At 37.8% G+C, this 20469-nt stretch overlaps 1 long non-coding RNA gene across 1 annotated transcript in view; it reads left to right on the forward strand.

The window, feature by feature from the left end:
* The first annotated feature begins 1532 nt into the window (after positions 1-1532).
* Positions 1533-20469, forward strand: part of LOC127387726 (uncharacterized) — an 87406-nt gene continuing 68469 nt past the window's right edge. The window contains exon 1 of the long non-coding RNA XR_007890193.1: positions 1533-1642. This is a non-coding gene — a long non-coding RNA (uncharacterized LOC127387726). The remainder of the gene's footprint in view (positions 1643-20469) is intronic.

Raw genomic sequence — 20469 nt, forward strand, 5'->3', positions numbered from 1 at the left:
ACAGAGGTAGAAGATATGTTTCCCAGTTTCAGATGCACAAGCCAACTCTATTACATAAAGTAAGACAGGTTCAACTGAAGGAGAAAATTACTGCACCTAGAATATGACATTGCACAGTCATTTATCCATTTGGAAATTCTTCAGGAAACAAGAGTTTTAATTTTGTCCTACAAAACAAGCAGCCTAACTGGTTATACTTTAATTAAATGGAATTAAACTCTGAGTTCAAAAAAAGCTTCAGATCAGAAAAAAAAACCACATGTTTTTTGCATATCAACAATTCTGCAAAATTTGTGCTTGAATATGTACCCGAAAATCCAAGCTGTGATATAACCATTAGCTAATACTCTCCAGAAACAGGAACTGGACTCTAGGCTTCACAGCAGCACAAAGCAAGTGCTCTGGACACCTCCAGTGTGAATCAGTGATAGTTGCTATAATAGAACTCCCGCACCTTAAGAAACTTAGAGTGAAAAATCGATTCAACTGTTGAAATTCAGATACAGCTCTTTATAATGAAGCACAACAACAAATTTAAGATCATAAAATATTTTAACCATTAAAGTTATGTATGTATGAAACAATGCATTTCACAGTCAATTCCAAGCTTCAAATATTTCCAGTTCCTTATCATCTGAATCCTAATATCAGCCAAGTCCCCTACTTGACCATAATCAACATGATGACTAAAAAGAAAGTGCACAGAACATTTTATTACTCAAGTGAAGCAAATGATCTAATCTCTTCATGGTGCACATTCATCATCACCAGGGAAGAAGGATAGATGGTAGGACCACTCTCCAGAACACTTCACTTCTACTGTCAAGTTACAGCATATTCTGCTTTATCAAGATATTTGGCTCTTAGCAAATGCATAAGGAGGACCAAATCAGTCCTGTAATTGGAGTTAATGCTTTTTGTTGATGTCAGCAATGTCAATGCAGAGTAGGAATATTATTGTAATTTAATTTTGAAGAATTCAGAACTGAAAATTAATCGTGGCTGCTTTGCAGCAATCACGAGAGTAATATCCTTCACTCCAACATGTCCTATTGCATGCATACATGGGCATACTATAATACAGGTTATATAAGCAATAATGTATAAACCAAGAACAGTGTAAGTTAGTAATTATCTGGATAATACTAACTAGTATTTATATGTCAGAAAACAGAACAAGAACAAAAAAAGATCTTATAAGGGAATCTGAAACTTTTTCCTAAATATCCTCTTTCGTTTTCAGCCTGAGTTGCCCAATGCTTGTCTCTAAGTTTGGGAATAGCCAACAAAATATTTAGGGCTGTTGATCAGGAAATTAATGCAAGAGACCACTGTAGTGTTCTTACTGAATATTTTTTTCAATAATTAAAAAAAAATAAATTTCACTATTGTAAAAAGGAGGATTGCAGCACAGACTTACCCTGTAAATTCTCCCCACTCACATCATAAATGAAATCACCTGACAGCCCCAGTACTGCGACCTAATTTTCTCCTCTGCATTACCTTTCACGTCCACATGCCTGTCTGCTAGACCTGGTGCTGGTATGTGCATCACCTGTGCTTAGCACAGAGGGAAGTAAGACTCAGAGGTTTTACAGAGCTTTATAAAATTCACAGGGGGACAGATCCTACTATCCTCAAGGTAAGAGCCACAAAATTTTGGTTTCTTTATGCTCCTAGTGTCAATCACCATGCATTAAACTGTTTTCTTATAGTAGCTTCAATTCTTCTGTATAGTTACTCCACTCACAGATAACTGTGGAAGTATTTAGTATTATTAGACCCTTCTTAAACTGATTTATTCACACAACTTTCAAATGTTTGCATCTGTGATTCATTTGGTCCAATGCATCTTGCTAATATTGCTGTGGATTTATTGTCAGCTCAGGCTTATAGGCAGAACTATTGATTTGTCTTAGCTTTTCGTTGTCTTTCATGCCCTAATTTTCAATTAATGACTATTCATTAGTGCTTTCTTTCCATTAAAAATCCACAGCCTTTTTTGTTGGTGACTTCTGTTGGCCTGCAACAAAGAAGGCTCTGCTTTTTACTTGTCAGACATGTCTGGTTTTGTATTACCACTGACAGCAATAACTAAGCATGTGATACTGCCTTTGTACTACTGCTGGATGTCATATGACACATACAGGGGGCAGAGATGAAAGGGAAAATTAAACCATGGGAGAAAGGGAGGTCCTCTCTGTTTAATACCTACACACAATAAAAAGTGGACTTCTGCACCTATCTACCATTAACTTTGGCAGAAGCTTTAATATAGATCTGCCCTTTTTCCCACTCTCCCATTTCTGTTTAATTTCAATCCTAGCTTACATGCAGCACACTTTCCTGAATGCTATGTGGAGAAAAAAAAGCTAATGAAAGCTAGATGAGAATGCTCAAAAAAACAGTGGAAGAAAAAAATTGCTTAGTAGGACTAAAACCATCTGTTTAAGAAAACAAAAAGACAGAAATGCCAGAATGGCTCAATCTCATAGTGAAATTGATATACATTTGCTAGACTTCAGCATGTGTCCATTACTACTCATTGCAGAAAACATAAGGTAACATAACAGATTTTTTGTGTTCTGACATTGACCTTTCAGACAGCAAAATGACATGCTGCCTTCAGCAGGCTGAGAACACCTCCTCTGGAGAGTGACTGTGGCCAAGCTGGTGCACAGTAACTTTTTGAATAATAGTAACCTTATTTTGAGTCTGACCTGTTAAACTTAATCTATACAAAAAGTTAAAAACACATTTTGTGCAGAAAAAAATTCATTGCTGGATCCTGAAAAGAAAGAGGTCTAAGAGCTCTTCCAACAGGTCACCAGATGGAGCAGAGACTCTCTGAGCTGGGGCCGTGCTGCATTCTCAACATGGTAACTGAAAGGGACAGCTAAATGATAGATGCCTTGGCTGAGCATCAAGATGAGCTGTTGTTCCCTCAGAAGATCCACAAAAGACCATCAGGTATTCTCTGTCAGTAGAAGCTACATGATCAAAATGCAGTTTAAGTTGTTAATCAGAAAATGGAACAATAAACTAAAGCACAGCAGTTCCTTTCAGCCTTGCTGCCACTGCAACCTGTAAGAGTTTTGCCACTGATTTCAACAAGAGCAAAATCAGGTAATTATAATGCTCAAGGCTTATAAAGCCCTCTACCTTGACTAACAAAGCTCCTCAAAGTGAAGCACTTCAGGGACTTCTCTACAGTCTTCTTGTTACAAAAGAATTTATTTTATAGTTACAGCACACCTTTGATTAAAAAAACATTAAAATGAAAGAGCTGAAACCAAACATTTCAAGGGCCTTAAATCACTTTGTACCAGTCTATAAAGCTTCTTCACAGTAACAGAGACATCAGCTATGTTAAATTATAGCATTTATGCTATCTTACATAACACCCTGCAGGAAGGAAGGGAGTAAAAGATGGAAAGATGGAACCGCCTTTTAAAATTTTGGCTTTAAATATTACTCTACAAAGGATCTTATTCAGAGCAGCCTTTAAGTTTAAAAGAAATTAAAGTTAAGAATAAGTCTTACTGACTTAAACATAAACTAAAGAGATTACTAAAGTTAACTGTGATCTTAAGCACTCCCTTAAATTAGTGGTTTATGAAGCACTGTTTCTGTTCAGTGATTTTTCTTCTTTTATAAGTGTTACAGCTGAGTCTACCAAGATGTAAACAGGCATCCAAGTTTCAGCACATGCTTTGGTCATAGCAGTGTTAAGGACATTCTAAAAACTTATAAAAAATCAGGCCGACTTACAGAATCACAGAATCATTTAGGTTGCAAAAGACCTTTAAGATTGAGTCCAACCGCAAGCCTAACACTGGCAAGGCCACCAATAAACCACGTCCCCACACACCACATCTACACAGCATTTGAATACCTCCAGGGATGGTGACTCAACCACTTCCCTGGGCAGCCTGTTCCAGGGCCTAACAACCCTTTTGGTGAAGAAATAGTTCCTAATATCCAATCAAAACCCCCCCAGCACAACTTGAGGCCATTTCCTCTTGTCCTAATGCTTGTTACCTGGGAGAAGAGACCAACACCCACCTCCCTACAACCTCCTCGCAGGTAGTTGTAGAGACCCATAAGGTCTCCCCTCAGCCTCCTTTTCTCCAGGCTAAATGACCCCAGTTCCCTCAGTTGCTCTAGACCCTTCATCAGCTATGCTGCCCATCTTTGGACACACTCCAGCACCTCAATGTCCTTCTTGTAGTGAGAGGCCCAGAACTGGACATTTGATGTGCAGCCTCCCCAGTACCAAGTACAGGGGGACAATCAGTTCCCCATTCCTCTTGGCCACACTAGTCCTGACACAAGCCAGGAAGCTGTTGGCCTTCTTGGCCACCTGGCCACACTGCCAGTTGATATTCAATTCAACTTGGGAGCACAGGTAAACCAGTAATGCAGATAAGCCTGGCTTTACCTATGTGAGGATATTTAAGCAAACTTTACTCCTGTAGGAGAAAAATAGTGCTACTGGCAGCACAACAACATTCATGTGCTTTCATGTGATGGCTGTGCCCAAGAGGTGATAAATATAAGAAATTAAGCAAATGTTTTAATTTTTGTTTTAGTTCTAGGTAGTCAATGTGAACATTTTATCTACCCAGGGACCACACAGCACAGGATGTAGTAGTATGACCTTCCTTTGATTTTCCTCTTTTGCCAAAAAGAAGAGATGAGAGAACAAAGACTGAATGGAGCTACAGGAATACTTCTGGTAAAATCATAAGAAGCAGCAGATAATTGTCTCACAATATAGCAAAATAATTGTTATTGTGGGCTCTACAAGACAAACACAGACTCCTTGGCCCTATAGTCAGTACTGCCTTTGGTTATAAGGACCTGGGTAAAATGTAGATGTCCAGAGAGATTGCATGTCTTATCTGTGAGCTTCAGTGCAGATCTTTTGTTACAGCCTGCCCACAAAGAGAGTACATGCACAGATAGGAAACAGCTATGCTGCAGCTCCACACAGTCCCAAAGCACAAATGCCATATGCAGTGTAAAATCCTAATTGCCTGGACCACTAAAAAGCTCTAGCTGATGGGACACGCTCTAATTAATAGATGATTAAAAGACAGCTCTTGAGATGGTTTCAGCATTGAGAGTATCAACTATGGAGTTTTAATGATGTGGCTATTTTTGACACTAGGGCAACTTCATTTCCAGAAATGTGATGAGTTACCTTGACTAGGAAACAAACTCTTGCCAAAATCTATCATTCTTCCTGTGTATTTCTCATATTTTCTACTCCTTTATGTCTAAGCTCAAGTAACTTTAAATACCTAGGTGTTAAAAAAACGCAAGCTCTGAGAACATGTCTGGGTAGTATATATGCTTAGAAGTTGAAAAAACATAAAAATCAGAGAGACCTCCCTGGGAGGCTAAATTTAGGACTGGATTTACAAAGGGACTCCAGTGAAGACAGAAAAGCAATTTACAGGTTCAATGCCATGTTGTATGTGGATACATCCAAAATCCTTCATGAGCTATAAAACATATGTCAGAATAACCTGTGCAAATTATGGCTCGAGTAGAAAGGGATGAAGTGTGAGTAAGTGTTCATAAATCAGATGTATAAATGAAAATTAAAATTGTAAACTTTAACTTGGCACCTTCTGGATTTACAAAAGCTGTTAAAATACAGCCATCTCTTTTCACTGGACTGGTTCAACTTCATACCTTTAAAGAAAGCAGGAAGCGATAAAAGTACATTTCTCTTTAGCATTTGTTTAAATTACTATAGCAACCTCTATATCTACATCTTGATATTTGTAATTTACTTCAGAATTCCTGAATTTCTCATTAGTAGAGGTATAAATGTGAAAATAAATAATAATATCCCCAAAAAGTGTTTAAGATCTGATGTAATGATTCCTAAGGAGCCATTAAGTTTCATCATTTCCATAAATTCAGTCTCCATGCAATGAGCTCTTTATGAAAGGGCATTTAATTGCCTGATATGATATAATGGCACCTTTGCATCAATAATAAAGTCAATAATCTGCATTTTTTTAAATGCCTTTAAATATGAATTGACACAATAGGCTGTTGCAGTCTTAAGTCCTTCAAGCCCTTTGGACCACTAACATAAAATGTTTGAAGCTATTAAATATACATTTAATATGATAGAACGTTATGAGTCTACTGGAGGTCAATGCTGTAAAATTATGCCTCTAAAAATCCTCCTCAGAAAGTAATTTATGACATAGAATATGTTTATTAGAAGTCTCTTACTACAGATTGATGTGGTTTTATGTGAAGACTGCAATTGAATATGCTTGGGGACCAGTCCTGAGAACATTTTCCATGAAGTTCAGAGCTTATTACCCTACATAATCCCTCCTGGAGTCAACTGAAATACTCCCAAGAGTAAAGTTACTCATAGACATAAGTACTTGTAGCTTCATGCCCTTAAACTGGTTTCCACAGCCCTGCCTCTGATTCACTATGTGATCTAGCAAGTAATTTGATTAGCTCTGCTTATCTGAGAAAAAGAACCATTGAATGGGTAAACAGTAAAATAAACTATATGTTTTCTATGACCTTAGATGCAAAACGCTATTGGTACTGTTACTATTCTGAAGCTGAACTTTCCTTAATCAGCTGTGTCAGTTGTGGGGACCAATTAAAAAAAGAAAAAAGTTCTCTGATTAAACTTGATACTGAAATCCCTTTGGGATGTACCTCAAAAAAATTAAAAATTCCTCCTACCCTCTGCCCTAAAATGGTCCCTAAGCTTAAAAATAATTAAATAAATAAATCAGCCATGCAAGGCTATTCATAGAATACTTGCAGTGCAATACACATTTATGAAAAAGTATTGCTTTTTAGCTGAAAATTACTATAACATGTTATAAACAATTATCCAAACCTCTGCCCTCCCAACCACAGATACAAATACTCCTGGAAAGAATTTCCCAGAAGCCACTCCCTCCTTGCCATTGGAGTGATTGGTTATCACTGTAGGAAAGAGCAAGAGCTATTGAGGAACCATGTAACACTGTTTTCACTTCTCTGCTTGTATAAACTTTGGCAGACATTAATAAACATTAATTTCAGATGTAGCTTTGAGCATACACACTAACAAAATGTTACATTCCCACCAACCTGGTGCAGGAGAAAGTTCACCTCACAGCAAGTTAGCTAAGAATTTATCACCAGCTAATCTTACAAGTTTGGTTTACAAGGTGCTGTTTGCCAGGCAGGGAATGGTCCCAACTTGTCATCCATGGAGGATGTCACTGCCTAAACATCAGGAAGGATAACCAATAATCCTCAGAAAGGAATGCTAATCTCCTGATCTCCCTTTCATTTGTGGCTCGTTTAAGGGTGAAAGATTAGATAAAAGAACAAAGGAAGATTTTCCCACTGTAACAGCAGAGGGTTTACTTATGTTTGTAGGCTTTTGTTCATTCTGAAATAAAATTCTTTTGCGGTACAGGAATTTTTTAAAAAACTGAGACCCATCTACAGAGCTGGGCAGGACGATACAGCATGGATGATATAAAGATGGAGGGATTTTGGAGCTCACTTAAGAGCATATACTAACATACACAAGTTTTTCTTCTACTTCTATATAACTGTCTTGAAGCCTACTGCTGTGCTGTGAGTACTTAGGTGATAATTAATAACTGTCTGCCAAAGCAAAACAAGACAAAAATGCAATACATTATCACTGCTTCACATTTTAGTAGCAAGCTTTTTACCACTGGAGAAAAGAAGCAGTGAATCTTGCTCATCCTGGACTCCTTATTGTGTCATTTGATTTCCTACATTTCTGAGGGGTGGTCAACCAGTAGTCAACAAAAGCAAAAATATCACATGCAGCAAGGTGGAGCTGAGCCAAGTCTTGGCTAGGAAAGGAAATGTAGTTTTGATAACACAATCACCTTACAAAGATTTTGAGTTTCTATTGGGAAATTAATTTTAGACTTTATTTTAATATAAACAAATGTGGTACACAGACAGCTCTATGTACTTCAGCTGATTGACAGTACTGTGTCTAGACTGCTCTGTCCTGCACTGACACCCCTACAGTAGAGTTGGGATAAATATTATCATCAGAAAAGAAGTGCTGTTGTGTAGTCCAACCTGCACACAATGACTATGCCTCCTGGTCTTCCACTAGGCCTCTTCTACACTGAATTTTATGGAAGACCCATCTATTCGAGGCTTCCTCCCTCAGACCCCCCAATTCTCCAGTCTTTCTGTATTCCTAACTTGTCTTTCCCCTCAAAGCTATTAGCAAAGCCCTGAGTGGATTCAACATAAAAATGTCACACACTACCTTAAGCTAGAAAAGGATTTTCAAAGACCTGTGCTACCAGTTGATAAAGGATTTGGGAGACTGTAAACTTTGCATTATTTTTATAATACACGGTACCTGAGAAGCTGAGTTAATATGCAGTTCAACACGGACATATACCATAATAAAATATTTGCCTTTAGGTAAAGACAAGAACTAGGGGGCACATTCAGAGATTAAATTGCTCCAGTCACAAGCTGATGTCTGTAAGACTAGCACTACAAATCTCACAATTAGAAACAGCATTTAAAAAATCATAATTTGGTTTTAAGTGAAAGCTGAAATGGCAAAGGAGCTTCTTAGCAATCTAGAACTGACTGCCTAGATGTAAAGGCATTCTTGTGGATGACACCAGAAGTTACCGAGCTCACTTTCATTCCCAAAATTCTCTTATGGCTCTACTTCAAGGTGTGAAGCTTCAGAGGAGAAGGATTTTCAGTTATTGAAAATGTGTGATTGGAGAAGAATTAGGATAAGCTTAGATCTAACCACTGTGTTAGTGCCTATACTCAAACTAGAAATGTGTCCCAGGCCTTAGAAACCTGACACATTACTGACAGCACATTCAAAACCAATGAGAGAACTCCAGAGCACTTGTTAAGGAGACACTTACTTTAAAGCTGCTGTATTTTTTTTCCCATGTATTTTGTTGTCCTATGTTGATAGATCCTAGTAGATCGACTGAACTCTGGTCTTTGACACATGACCCTTGGAATATGCTCAGTGCCAGATGTGATCTGCTTTCTGATAACCAGATTGACTGCAGCAACTAGGAGGAAAAAAAAGACAGTGGCTTAAATTTCATATCTTATTTTTCCTGCTAATCCCTGTGCTATTTTTGCAGAAGTGATAAATCTTATTCTAATAAGGTATAGAATGGATATATTGTATATCTGGCCTTACATTATACTATTTATTTGTAAAGTCTGCCAATTCTTACATTAAAGCTACAAAACTACATTTATATTTAGAAGTCTTAGGCACAAAGCCTTTGAAATAATGTGGGGGTGTTTTTTTGTTTGCCTTTTTTTTTTCAACTCTCCTCAGTGAAAAAAAAAAAGAAAATAAAATTCCCCAATGACCCAGTTGGATATAATAAACTGAGAACTTTCTGCAGGCTGCTTCTTAGTAAGAAAGATAAACTAAAATATTAATCCTGTGATTAAATTAGTGTAAGACGAGTCTCAGGCATATGCAAACCTTCAGTGTTGATGTTACAGCTGAGCTAAAGGGTCTATTCATGTGTATCATATGTAAAGCTGGGGTCTGGTCTTGAGTAAAATTCAGGGCATGCTGGACTCCAGGGAAACAGTGCATTTTGAACTGGACACTGGGGGGAATTTTATTTTGGCTGCAATTTCATCAAATGCTTTTGGGACTTCACCTCCTTGATTCAGTTTTCCAATTAAAAAAAATTAAAAAAAAAAATAAATTTGACCTGCTTTAGATTCTGTGGTGGTCCTGCTCTGTCAGGGGGCTTGGACTCAGTGATCTCCAGGTTGGTGAGGAAAAAGGGGAAGAACGTGCCCAAGCAGACGTTTCCCTGCAACCTATGGTGAGACGGAAGCTGTCCCCCTGCATCCATGCAGGAATGTGATGGAACATTCCCTGAAGGTGCCAGGAGGGGTGAACTTGGATTTGCTTCCAGTGTAGTTGGATTATGCAGCTGTGGCTCATTTGTTTGTGTGTTAGGCCCAAACCACAACAGGGGCACAGGTGTATTGATCTGTATGATTTAGATCCTGTGACATGCCCTACAGAAAAGGCCTTTTAGGATTTCAGAGGAAACACTGTGTATTTATCCTGTAATGCAAGCCTGAAGGAAGGTTGCTTTCCTGAAGGCATGAAAACCTCTAGTAATCTGCCTAAAGGGAAAAGGACGAAAGTACTTGATGGGGAGAAGAAAGGAATGCAGATTTATACAGATAAGAAATTATTTCAGAGGCTTCCCTGAATCATCAGTGACTGGAAAAGTATACAAAAGGAAAAGAAACATTTCCTGCCAATTAGTTAGCCTTGATTCAGATTTGAAGAAATTATTACTGCAAATTTAGGAATGTTTTAAAGTACTAGCTGAAGACATAGGCTCTCCCTTACCCTGGAGCTAGAGGGGCTACACCTTCAAGAAACTCAAAACAGGAGAAGGTAACAGCTTCTTTAATATGATCCTACTGAAATTCAAAGAAATTTCTCTCACAGAATGGAACCCTCCTTTAGGAAAAAAGGGATTTATGCCTATACCAGTTAGGAGAAACTGGGAGCACTACTAAACAACAGAAGAAGCAAAAAGCAACTCACAGCACCACAGGGGCTCCTGAAATTTCTGAACTTCGATGCATTTTTGGCAGCAGAAATTGTCTGTGAAAATAGGGCACAGCAAACAGCACAATAGAACACCAATTGCTTGGCACTGTTTATGTGCTCCCTGGGTAGAGCTCTCTCATATATTTCTGGAGCCCTGTACTAATTTCATATTTACACTAACCTACAAAGAAACTTAGAAAGAAATCTATATTTTGCTGCTGTCTTGTATGTTGGAAATGTCGGAGCATGGATTTTCTTTTTATGTTATTTACAGCATCTAGAACTTTGCTGAAAGCTAAGCCAGAAATAAAACAAATATGGGGCTTGATTCTCATTTTCACTTGCATCGATAAAACAAGAAGTGCAATTTCTTTGACTTCAGACAAGTTGTTCCTTATTGACACTGGCATAAAAGGAAAGTGAACCTACTATTCCAATAATCAGAAGAATCTGCATTGACAGGTAGTGTATTAAATAATAGTGCAGGACATTAATATCTTACAAAACTGGGGATAAGAAATGGAGTATTTGGTAATGTGTTAGATTTTTATTTATTTCAGAGCCAAAATTTTGGAGTCCAGCAAATCTGTGGATCAGCACTAATGGCACAGCAGTGACAGAGCCTTTCTGTCTGTGAGCACTTCCCTGCTCTGACCACAATTCCTCTGTTGTTGGGAACAAAGATTTTGTAGTGTCACAGTCTGCTCTTATGTAAATTTCAATTGAAATCAATTAATTATGCCACAGTTGGTCATAAAAAAGTTGTTTCACAAGAAGCAGAACTAGATTGAAAAACATTTTCAACACAGCAGTTTTCTAAGGAAATGCCATTCACTAAACCCAAAATGTTTTGCCCAACATTTCTCTCTCTTTCTGAGATTCACACATCTCACCAATTGAATTCCTGACAGGCTGTTGGAGGGCCCAGCACATCCACGCTGTGTGATGCCAGGGGATGAGCTAAACCTGTGCTCACACATTCACTGCAACAAGGCTGACAGATTCAGATTATCTGCACCACAGTGCCAAACTTCATGGCAAGGATCTGCAGAGAGGGCCTGGGACCTTTTGCCGTGCGGTAAAGCAAGTTAAAAAAATATATTTGTACATATTTAAATTATTAAAAATATGTTTTATAAGTTCTTAGTGCTTATAAATAAGCCCACATCACAATGCTTGTGTTATGGCATACATATGTGAAGATATTTATGTAGGAAAATCCTAAAGCAACATACATTAAAACTGAGAAAAAAAGCTGAGATGTCTCACAAATAGTAAAATAATGACGTGCAAATAACAAAAGTCTAGTTTAAGCTTGCTGTTGGAATGCTCCCCCCCAATAGATTTTATTAAAAAGCAAGCAAACAAAAAAACAAGCAAACAAAACAAAAAAAAAGGCACACCAAAAAACCAAAACAACAAAATAACAACCACAATTAAGCAATTCTGAAAATTCTCAAATATTCCTCAAACATCATCATGCTTCTGATATGAAATAAGCTTCCTGGGACCCAAAGCTGCAAAGGATGAAAATTCTGTGCAGCATCTTTTGGGGCTTCTAGGATATTCAGCAGGTATCTTCCCAGGTTCCTGGGTAGCAATGGGAGAAACTACATGAAAGTTACATATGGCGAGAGCTTGTTTCAGATGGACCAGGGCCAGAGTGCAGTGTCACCTGTGCCTAGAAACCTTGAAAGCTGTAGCTATGGCCAAGGCGTTAATGCTTAGGTTTAAAGGCACAAGGCTGGAAGTCCCACCCTGAGAGATTGCCTCGGAAAAAAATGGAACATCAAAGTCCAGAGATTTTGATACCTTATTATTAATGGTGTATCTGAAGTAAGTCCTATGGAGTTATAGCAGGTAACCTGAGGATGATCTAAGTCCTATAACTGGTTATTCTTAAAAACCTAACTGTGCAAAATAAGGGAGAGGGAGGGGCAATCTTTCTGCTCAGCTTCATAATTATATTCAGGCTCTTATAAAGTTTGTTCTTTAAGCAACATGGAGCAATTAAAGACAAAGAAGAAAAATCAAACCCTATCAAGCTGTACATGCAGACAGCTCTCAAACATTTTCTAGAAATGCTCCTTGGTTTTATTGGAAGGTTTCTGAATATATCTCTCATAGCATGGAGCTTTAATGGCTGCTTAATCGTCCCACCATCACAGCTGCACTTCCCTTATCCTGCAGAAGGCAGTAGTGGCACCTTAGCATATGCCCGATGTTCATATGAAAAATTATCACTAGTTCACTTTCAAAATGTTACCAGGGTTCAGCCACCCATATTTTACTGTAGGATTTACAAGCAATTTCAAGTATAAAGTACTTTGTTTTGATGAGTACTGTCTTCCTCTGTGTCCACTTCATTAACAGTAGACTGCACCACACCTACTGCCTTCCTCTTGATTTAATACAGCTGGAATATTGAGCACTTCCAGTTTGTCACCCATTCATGTCCTTGCAAACTTTAAGGTTTTACAAATAGCTTTCTCCTTTTTACTCTTCATACTTTTGGATATACTCTTTTAGTCTAACTCCACTTCCCTATCAGAGGCCCTTTGAAACTACAATAAGTGTAAGAGCACATTTTTTATGATGGTGAAAAAAAATACCTTATTTAGAGATTAGCTACATTTCTTCTTTTTTTTTTTTTTATCTTAGAGAAAATTCCTAATACAAGGCACTTTTTTTTTTTTTTTTTTTTTTTAATGTCATTTCTACTACAGGCTGGAAATACAATTGTTCCTGTTCTGAAATATAAAATGTTCTAATACAACTGGAAATCCGAGAAAGCATCTTTCTTGAACCCTTTTTTAATGAATAACTGCCCAGATGAAAACCTCCAGCATTTAAATTACACAGACAGCCGTGAGGCTGCAGTATTCAGATTATATTAACTGCAGTTTATCACTTCTCATTTTATGCACAGATACTTCACTGTGCTTTTACTGCCTCAGCACAGTAGCATGGGACCCTCCAGTTTTATAAGATAAAGACAAATTGCGAAAAACAAATGTTAGTTCTTCTTTCTGTCCTCTATAACCATGAAAACAACAAATATTTTATTTTGTTTCTAAAAAGGTGGGTTTAGTAGCTCTTCTCACGCTCTTCGACCAATTACTGTGGGAATACATCCACAGATAGTAACAAATTAAGTTAAATCCTCCTCCTCATCATTGATTTCTAGTAGGTGTCACTGATTTGGCCCTGCACCCGAAGTCCCTGATCTTCTGTGCAAGCTGACACACCAGATGGCTGCAGACTCTGCCTGCACTTAGATCTACTCTTGCCTAAAGCCATCTCATTTCTTGTTTGTTTACCAAGAGTAAACAAACAATAAATCATAGAATCATTCAGGTTGGAAAAGACCCTTGGGATCACCAAGTCTAACCATTGTCACTACTCTACAAAGTTCTCCCCTAAACCACATCCACCAACACCACTTCCAAATGACCCTTAAAAACATCCAGGGATGGTGACTCAACTACCTCCCTGGGCAGCCCATTCCAGTGTCTAACCACTCTTTCTGTGACATTTTTTTTCTTAATGTCCAGTCTAAACCTGCTCTGTTGCAGCTTGAAGCCATTCCCTCTTGCTCTATCACATTCCCAGCTCCTTCAAGCATTCTTCATAAGATTGATTCTCTAGGCCCTTCACCAGCTTCGTTGCCCTCCTCTGTACTCGCTCCAGCACCTCGAGATCTCTCTTGAATTGAGGTGCCCAAAACTGGACACAATACTCCAGGTGTGGCCTCACCAGTGCTGACTACAGGGGGACAAGCACCTCTCTACTTCTGCTGGTCACACTATTTCTAACCCAAGCCAGGATGCCATTGGCTTTCTTGGCCACCTGGGCACACTGCTGGCTCAGATTCAGCCGCTTGTCAATTAGAACCCCCAGGTTCTTTTCTGCCAGACACTTTCCAGCCACACTTCCCCAAGCCTGGAGTATTGCATGTGGTTGTTGTGGCACAAGTGCAGGACCCGGTGCTCTTCTTAAGAAAGAAAATCTTTGGTGTGATTCCTGTGAGTGCATGCCAAGTCATACACACATGGTGTGTGTGTGTGTGTATATATGTATATAAGTTCACTGTCAAATCTGTAACTTGGTTATCTGTCTTATGTGCAAAAGTCACTATTTTTTCAACTATAAAAAAAACATGTTATATACTTATAAAGGTAACACTTGAGCCTGTAGCAGGTTGTGCTTAAATTCTGACAGGTTTCTCTTAAAATGGTTGCATTTTTAATTATTATTTTTAAATTTATTACCTGCATGAGCAGAATTGGGAGTGGGAGATTGCACAGGACAGACATTGGCCATTTGAATTACTGACACTCCTGGTAAAAATGGTTATTCCCTAAAACGATCAGTGCTACAAGAGAATGAATCTTTGCCAGTGGGCAAGTGAGAAAAATACATGAGTATCAACAAAATCATTTTGCAGCTCAGGTGATTCCCTTCAAGCCATGCTTCCAGTCTTTCTGCTCCTATTTTGCAGAGGATCCCTACGGCCATACTCTGTGTTTTCCTTTTTTTCTTTTCCTTGTTTCGCTCCATGAGTTTCTTATACTCAGCCCTTGTTTTGCTTATCTACCTTCTTCTCCAGAATTGCCTCTTCCCTCCAAGTCACAGTCCACCCCAAGTACCTACCCTGAAACTCTTTTTGCCTTAAGTCTTTCTGGATCCCTATGTCCAGTCTGTTTGTTCAAAAAACAGGGGTCATACTACAATCATCAGTTTCTATCCCAGTTCCTAATTCAGTTTTCTACCCCTTCTCCTCTATGCTTTATGAAAATGTCTTACCTCTGGTGCCAGCTCTGATTCAGTGCTTTTGCCTCTGCAATGCAAGGATGCTAGAGCAATTAAAAAGGTATTGTAACTGTTAATATTCCACAGACTGTGAAAATAACCTTAGAGATTATCACAAGATCTGAAATACTGGTTATAACAACCTATTACCTGCTCTCATAATTTCTGCCTATTTAAATTTATTTTTTCCTAATAAACACCTATGAATCATTTGAGAAGATGAGTCCCTTAATTAATTATGATTTACAGAAGGAACATTCTGAAATCAATAGGAACAGTTCTTAAGTGATTAGAATGAAGATCTGTTAGACCAATGAGACAACGGGTATTCCAATTACTCTAAAATCAAATAATCCAGATACCATTTCAGTATGGTAGGAACACTAACAATGGAAAGTTCTAACATATGGTAAATTCCTTCTTGAACTTTATCAGACTACTTAATTTCAGGAGCTCACATTATGAATTTATTGTTTCCTGTAATGAATGCTACATACAACTCAGAATATTTCTGCTCTCTAGTTGTATCACACATTAGTGGCTGTAATTGGTTTGGTATTAGTCTTGCATACTTGACTTTGTTTAACAGGTTGTACTGAGCATTTTAAGCACATGGAAGTGGATATGCAGACTCCTCTAAAAACTTGACTTGAGCTGGCTCTGTATGAACTAATTGTTCTGTTCCTCTATTGTTTTCTTGGAATATTTTTTTTGTCTATATAAGTTACAGGTTTTCAGGAACAGTTTATTAACTTTTTCCAGTATCCTGAGTAAATGTTAATTTATTCCAGAGAGCGAGACAGATATAGGACCAAACATGTCTTTCTCCAATAGTAACAGATAGGGACTAATGTGAGGAAGTACTGCTCAGTTCAGGTGAAGTATTGTAAATGAAATTCTCATGAAACTGGTGAAAAATAAAAGGAGGAAATTTGTCTCTGTAGAAAGGATAAAATGCGGGATAAGACCAGATGCAATAGGCAGAGGTCCCTCACAAAAGCATTTTCCATATTTCTTGCAATACTGTTTGCCATGAAGGTCAAACAGGGGCTGGAGTGAAAGCAAAGATTGAGGGAATCAGTACAAAACCTGCATGGCCAGATTTGACAGGCACTGAGTGGCTGTGGCTCTAGCTTTTAGGATGCACTGGTGTATTGGGCTGCCCTTTATAGTCACTAGCTTATTTGCTTGTCTAATAGCTTCCTAAAAATAAGGCAAAAGTTTCTCCAGGTGTCAAGATTTTTTTTCATGTTATTGCAAATTATTCTTCTTTTTAGGACAATGGAAAAGATTATGAGACCATCTATGTTTCTGCTTTATTTCTTGCCCTATTTAGATTTAAATCAGGAAATTAAAAGAATTATTAAAAATGTGTGCCATGCCTAAAAAGCACAGAATATTATTAAGGGGCTACAAAGGCTGACACAATGGAGGGATGAGCTAAAAAAATCCTGAGAAGTCAGAAATGGCTATGAGTGAAGTTTTCAGAGCAAGAAAATAAAAACAATAAATTCTCCTCCAGGTGTATAAAGTGGAGTGAAGCTGACAAGAGAAGACATTAGACCACAGCAGGATATTTGAAGAAGCTTAATAAAGAAGGAAGATAATATAAACCCAGAATTAAATTAGGTCCCTGTAGTGTTTGCAAGAGGAACTGGAGTTGGAAAGGAAGCAATAAACAGCACGCTTATGTTTTTCAGAAAGTATTGTGCCTAAAGGCCATCAAGTTAATGTTCAGATTTAATGAAAAAAATGTACATACACCAGAGGGTTAAAACATGCATCAGATCTCTCCACACGGACTTGAGTCTCTGATGGGGGCTGGTGGGAGTGGAACTCCTTAAAAAAAAAACTCATTCAAAAACAGATGAGAAGAAGAGATGAAAGAAAATATAAACTATTCCTTCTCTTACCTGAATGCACACCATCTTTGATTTTTTTTTGCAAGTTGATCAGATTGATTAAAAAACCACAACCTTTATCAGGAATTTTCAATATTTTGAAGAAAACCAGTTGGACCATAAAAAAAACCCAAAACATTTATACTAATGATTTTTACACTGTGACTGGTCTCAGCCTTCCAGGTTCACCCTAAGAGAAGTCAGCTTCAGCAACAGAAACTCAAAGGCTCCTCCAGGCTGTAATCCCAGAGATGGTACTGCAGCCTCCCAGGAGCTCTGAGCTTTCCATGTCTCCGGGGTACTCAGGGGCTGGGAGGAGCTGAGCAGGTGAGCCAGAAAGAGGATTGCTTTATCAAGCTCAAGTTAATTAAAGAGGCATGCAACTGCTAAGTACTTAGATTCACAGGAATTTCAGGGCTTCATCTGACAAAGAAAACACCACCAGAATATTTCTGTCTGGCTTCAATAAGCAGTCCCATTTTCTCATATCTTACTACTACTAAATTTACTAACCAAACACTTCATATTATAGAAAAAATATCTGGATCCACAGTCGCTGAAATCAATGGATGTTCTATTGACAACTGTGGGCTGTAGATTATAGACCCTTAAGACATTACCCATTTCAAATGACCTCGCAGCTAAAAGCAACCAAAGATAAGACATTTTTGGAGCTGATAAAAAGCCTGCAGAGCAGTGGTTCTCAAAATGAGTGGCAGAATCAGGTTGGGGTGTGAAGAGGCTTTTCTGCAGGGTCACAACATATTCTACAAACTTGAGATCTCATTGTAAGGGAAATTACTTCTAGCTCTTCTGGCAACAAAGATAACCTTCAGAATGTAAATATCTGAAACGGTTTGGTTTATTGAATATACAATAGTAAGGAATACCCAGTTCATTATGCTTTCTACAAGGATAGGGAAAATATTCTTTTCTGATGTTACAAATACAAAATAACAGATTTGTAAGTGTCAAACATGGGTAGTAGCTAATCAGTCATGATGTGGTAAACTATTTCAGCTGGGCTTGTGGTGCTGAAACAGCACTGGTATTTCTGACACAACTCAGAGTGCAGATATGCTGTGAAAGACAAGGACAGAACTGAAATGGCTTGAATGTAGAGTTAACTAAAAATTATTCAGTGTAAGTGTCAAATACCCTGGCTGAATAAAAAAGAAAAATGTAAGATACATGAGATTAGAAACTACTGCTACTTAAAAGTTGTAGCACAAAGTATTTGAGTGGTCACAGAGAAATTTCATGGGATACCTGGGGTTCACTGGGCAAAAACCACAAAAAAATTAATCATTCACCAGAACAAGCATGTGTTCATCTGTGACTACCCTGCTCTCCAGGATAAAATTTCACTACACATAAGAAGATATACTTGAGGGTGACAGCTAATATACTTCAGGGGCAGAACTGCACAAGCACTTATCAGACTATATAATTCTAACTCAGAAGCACTGGCCATAGATAGGAGACATCAGATGATCCAGTCCTTGTCATCAAAAGCACAAGAGGAGAAAAGAAACAAACAGTCCTGAGACAAGGAAAAGGGAATGAACCTGGCAGAACAAGTGGCCTTTCCCTGCTCTGTAGATTTTTCAAGAATAAACCTATTTAAAGAAAAAAAAATGAGTGTAAATCTGTCCCTACAGTTACTGTAGTGATAATGAAAGCCATTAAAATGAATATTTGATAAATGAATAAATGAATAAAAATGAAGGGAATAAATTAATGGTAAATGAATACAAATAGTAAATGGTGAAAATTAAATGAATTATTCTCTTAAATGAATAAATCTACTGTGCTTCAGTTTGTTAGTGCTCTATACAGTATAAATTCTTCTTCAATAGCATCTTGAAAGGAGTATACATTGCACCACAAGGATATATATACTAAGGGTTACCAGGATAATAGAAAGTAAATATCTGCCTGTGTGTCATTGCTCCGTTTCGTTAGCACATACCAAACCTGATAATTTAGTTATTAGTTACATTTCACATCTAGTGCAGTCAATGGCTGTAGGAGGCAGCAGTATCTCGATTTTTGCCTGGGCTGTTTAATTCTCTTATAGCAATTGTGCATGTCCTGTACTGTTATTTATTAAATGCTTGCATTCTTGGCATTGTACAAGACAGAAATGTTGGTCGGCTCAGACAGCACACAGTCTAGAAGTCAAAGAAGATGACAACAGCTGAAGAGAGGGAGATAGAAAGATTGCTCAACACAGCAGTAGCTCTTCAAAGAAAGAAGAAAATGGAGGAGTTGACAGAGCAATTATTGAACTTACAAGAAAAATCCTGAACAGGAGGCCAGAGCTAAAATAATTGGAGGAAGGCGGAACAGAATAGATACATAGTGTTAGATGAGTAATTGAAAGATGGAATGACATGGTCAGAAAAAAGAAATACATGTCAACAGTCAACATAATCAAACTAGAAAAGAGTTCCCTAACTCACATTGCTAATGCTGAAAAGTTTAATCTGTGGAATTTATTCTGTGAGTTTATTCAACCCAGACCTCAGTCACTCTAGCTGGAATTGGCAAACATAAACATTTAACCCTTCATCATTCCATTAACATTAAAATTTGTACACAATAGCCTCCTTATTTAAGTAATTCTAGCACAACTTCTAGAACTGCTGCTAGGACTGAAAGTAGAAGTTTGACTATGGCTCTTGTAGAGTCTACTGAAACTTTTGTTGTTTAAAATAAAAATGCAGTTCAAACTCACTGGGAGTTTTTATCATTTTTAGCTGTGAAAAATTAAACTGTTCTTATGATATACAAAGTGTTCACCTCCTTCCACCCACACTCTCCCCCATTAAATTTTAAGTGCTCTGCAGAAGCACAGGTCCCAGTAACTGAGGAACGCAACAGTCAATTAAAAAAATCAACAAACAAAACTCATAGTGTGCATTAATATGTGCCCCCTGAACTTCCTTTAACATAGGAAATAAATACTTGCTTCAGTTCCTCAGGTTTAAGCACTAGATTTAGTCTAATTACAATCCAAAATTCTATCTCTCTGTAAACCAAACAATATAAATTCTGTTCCAGAGTCACATAAATCTCAAAATAATACTACAGACATGGAACCCTAAAAAAAAAAAAAGT

The sequence above is a fragment of the Apus apus genome, chromosome 8 (assembly GCF_020740795.1).
Source record: "Apus apus isolate bApuApu2 chromosome 8, bApuApu2.pri.cur, whole genome shotgun sequence".
NCBI lineage: Eukaryota > Metazoa > Chordata > Aves > Apodiformes > Apodidae > Apus > Apus apus.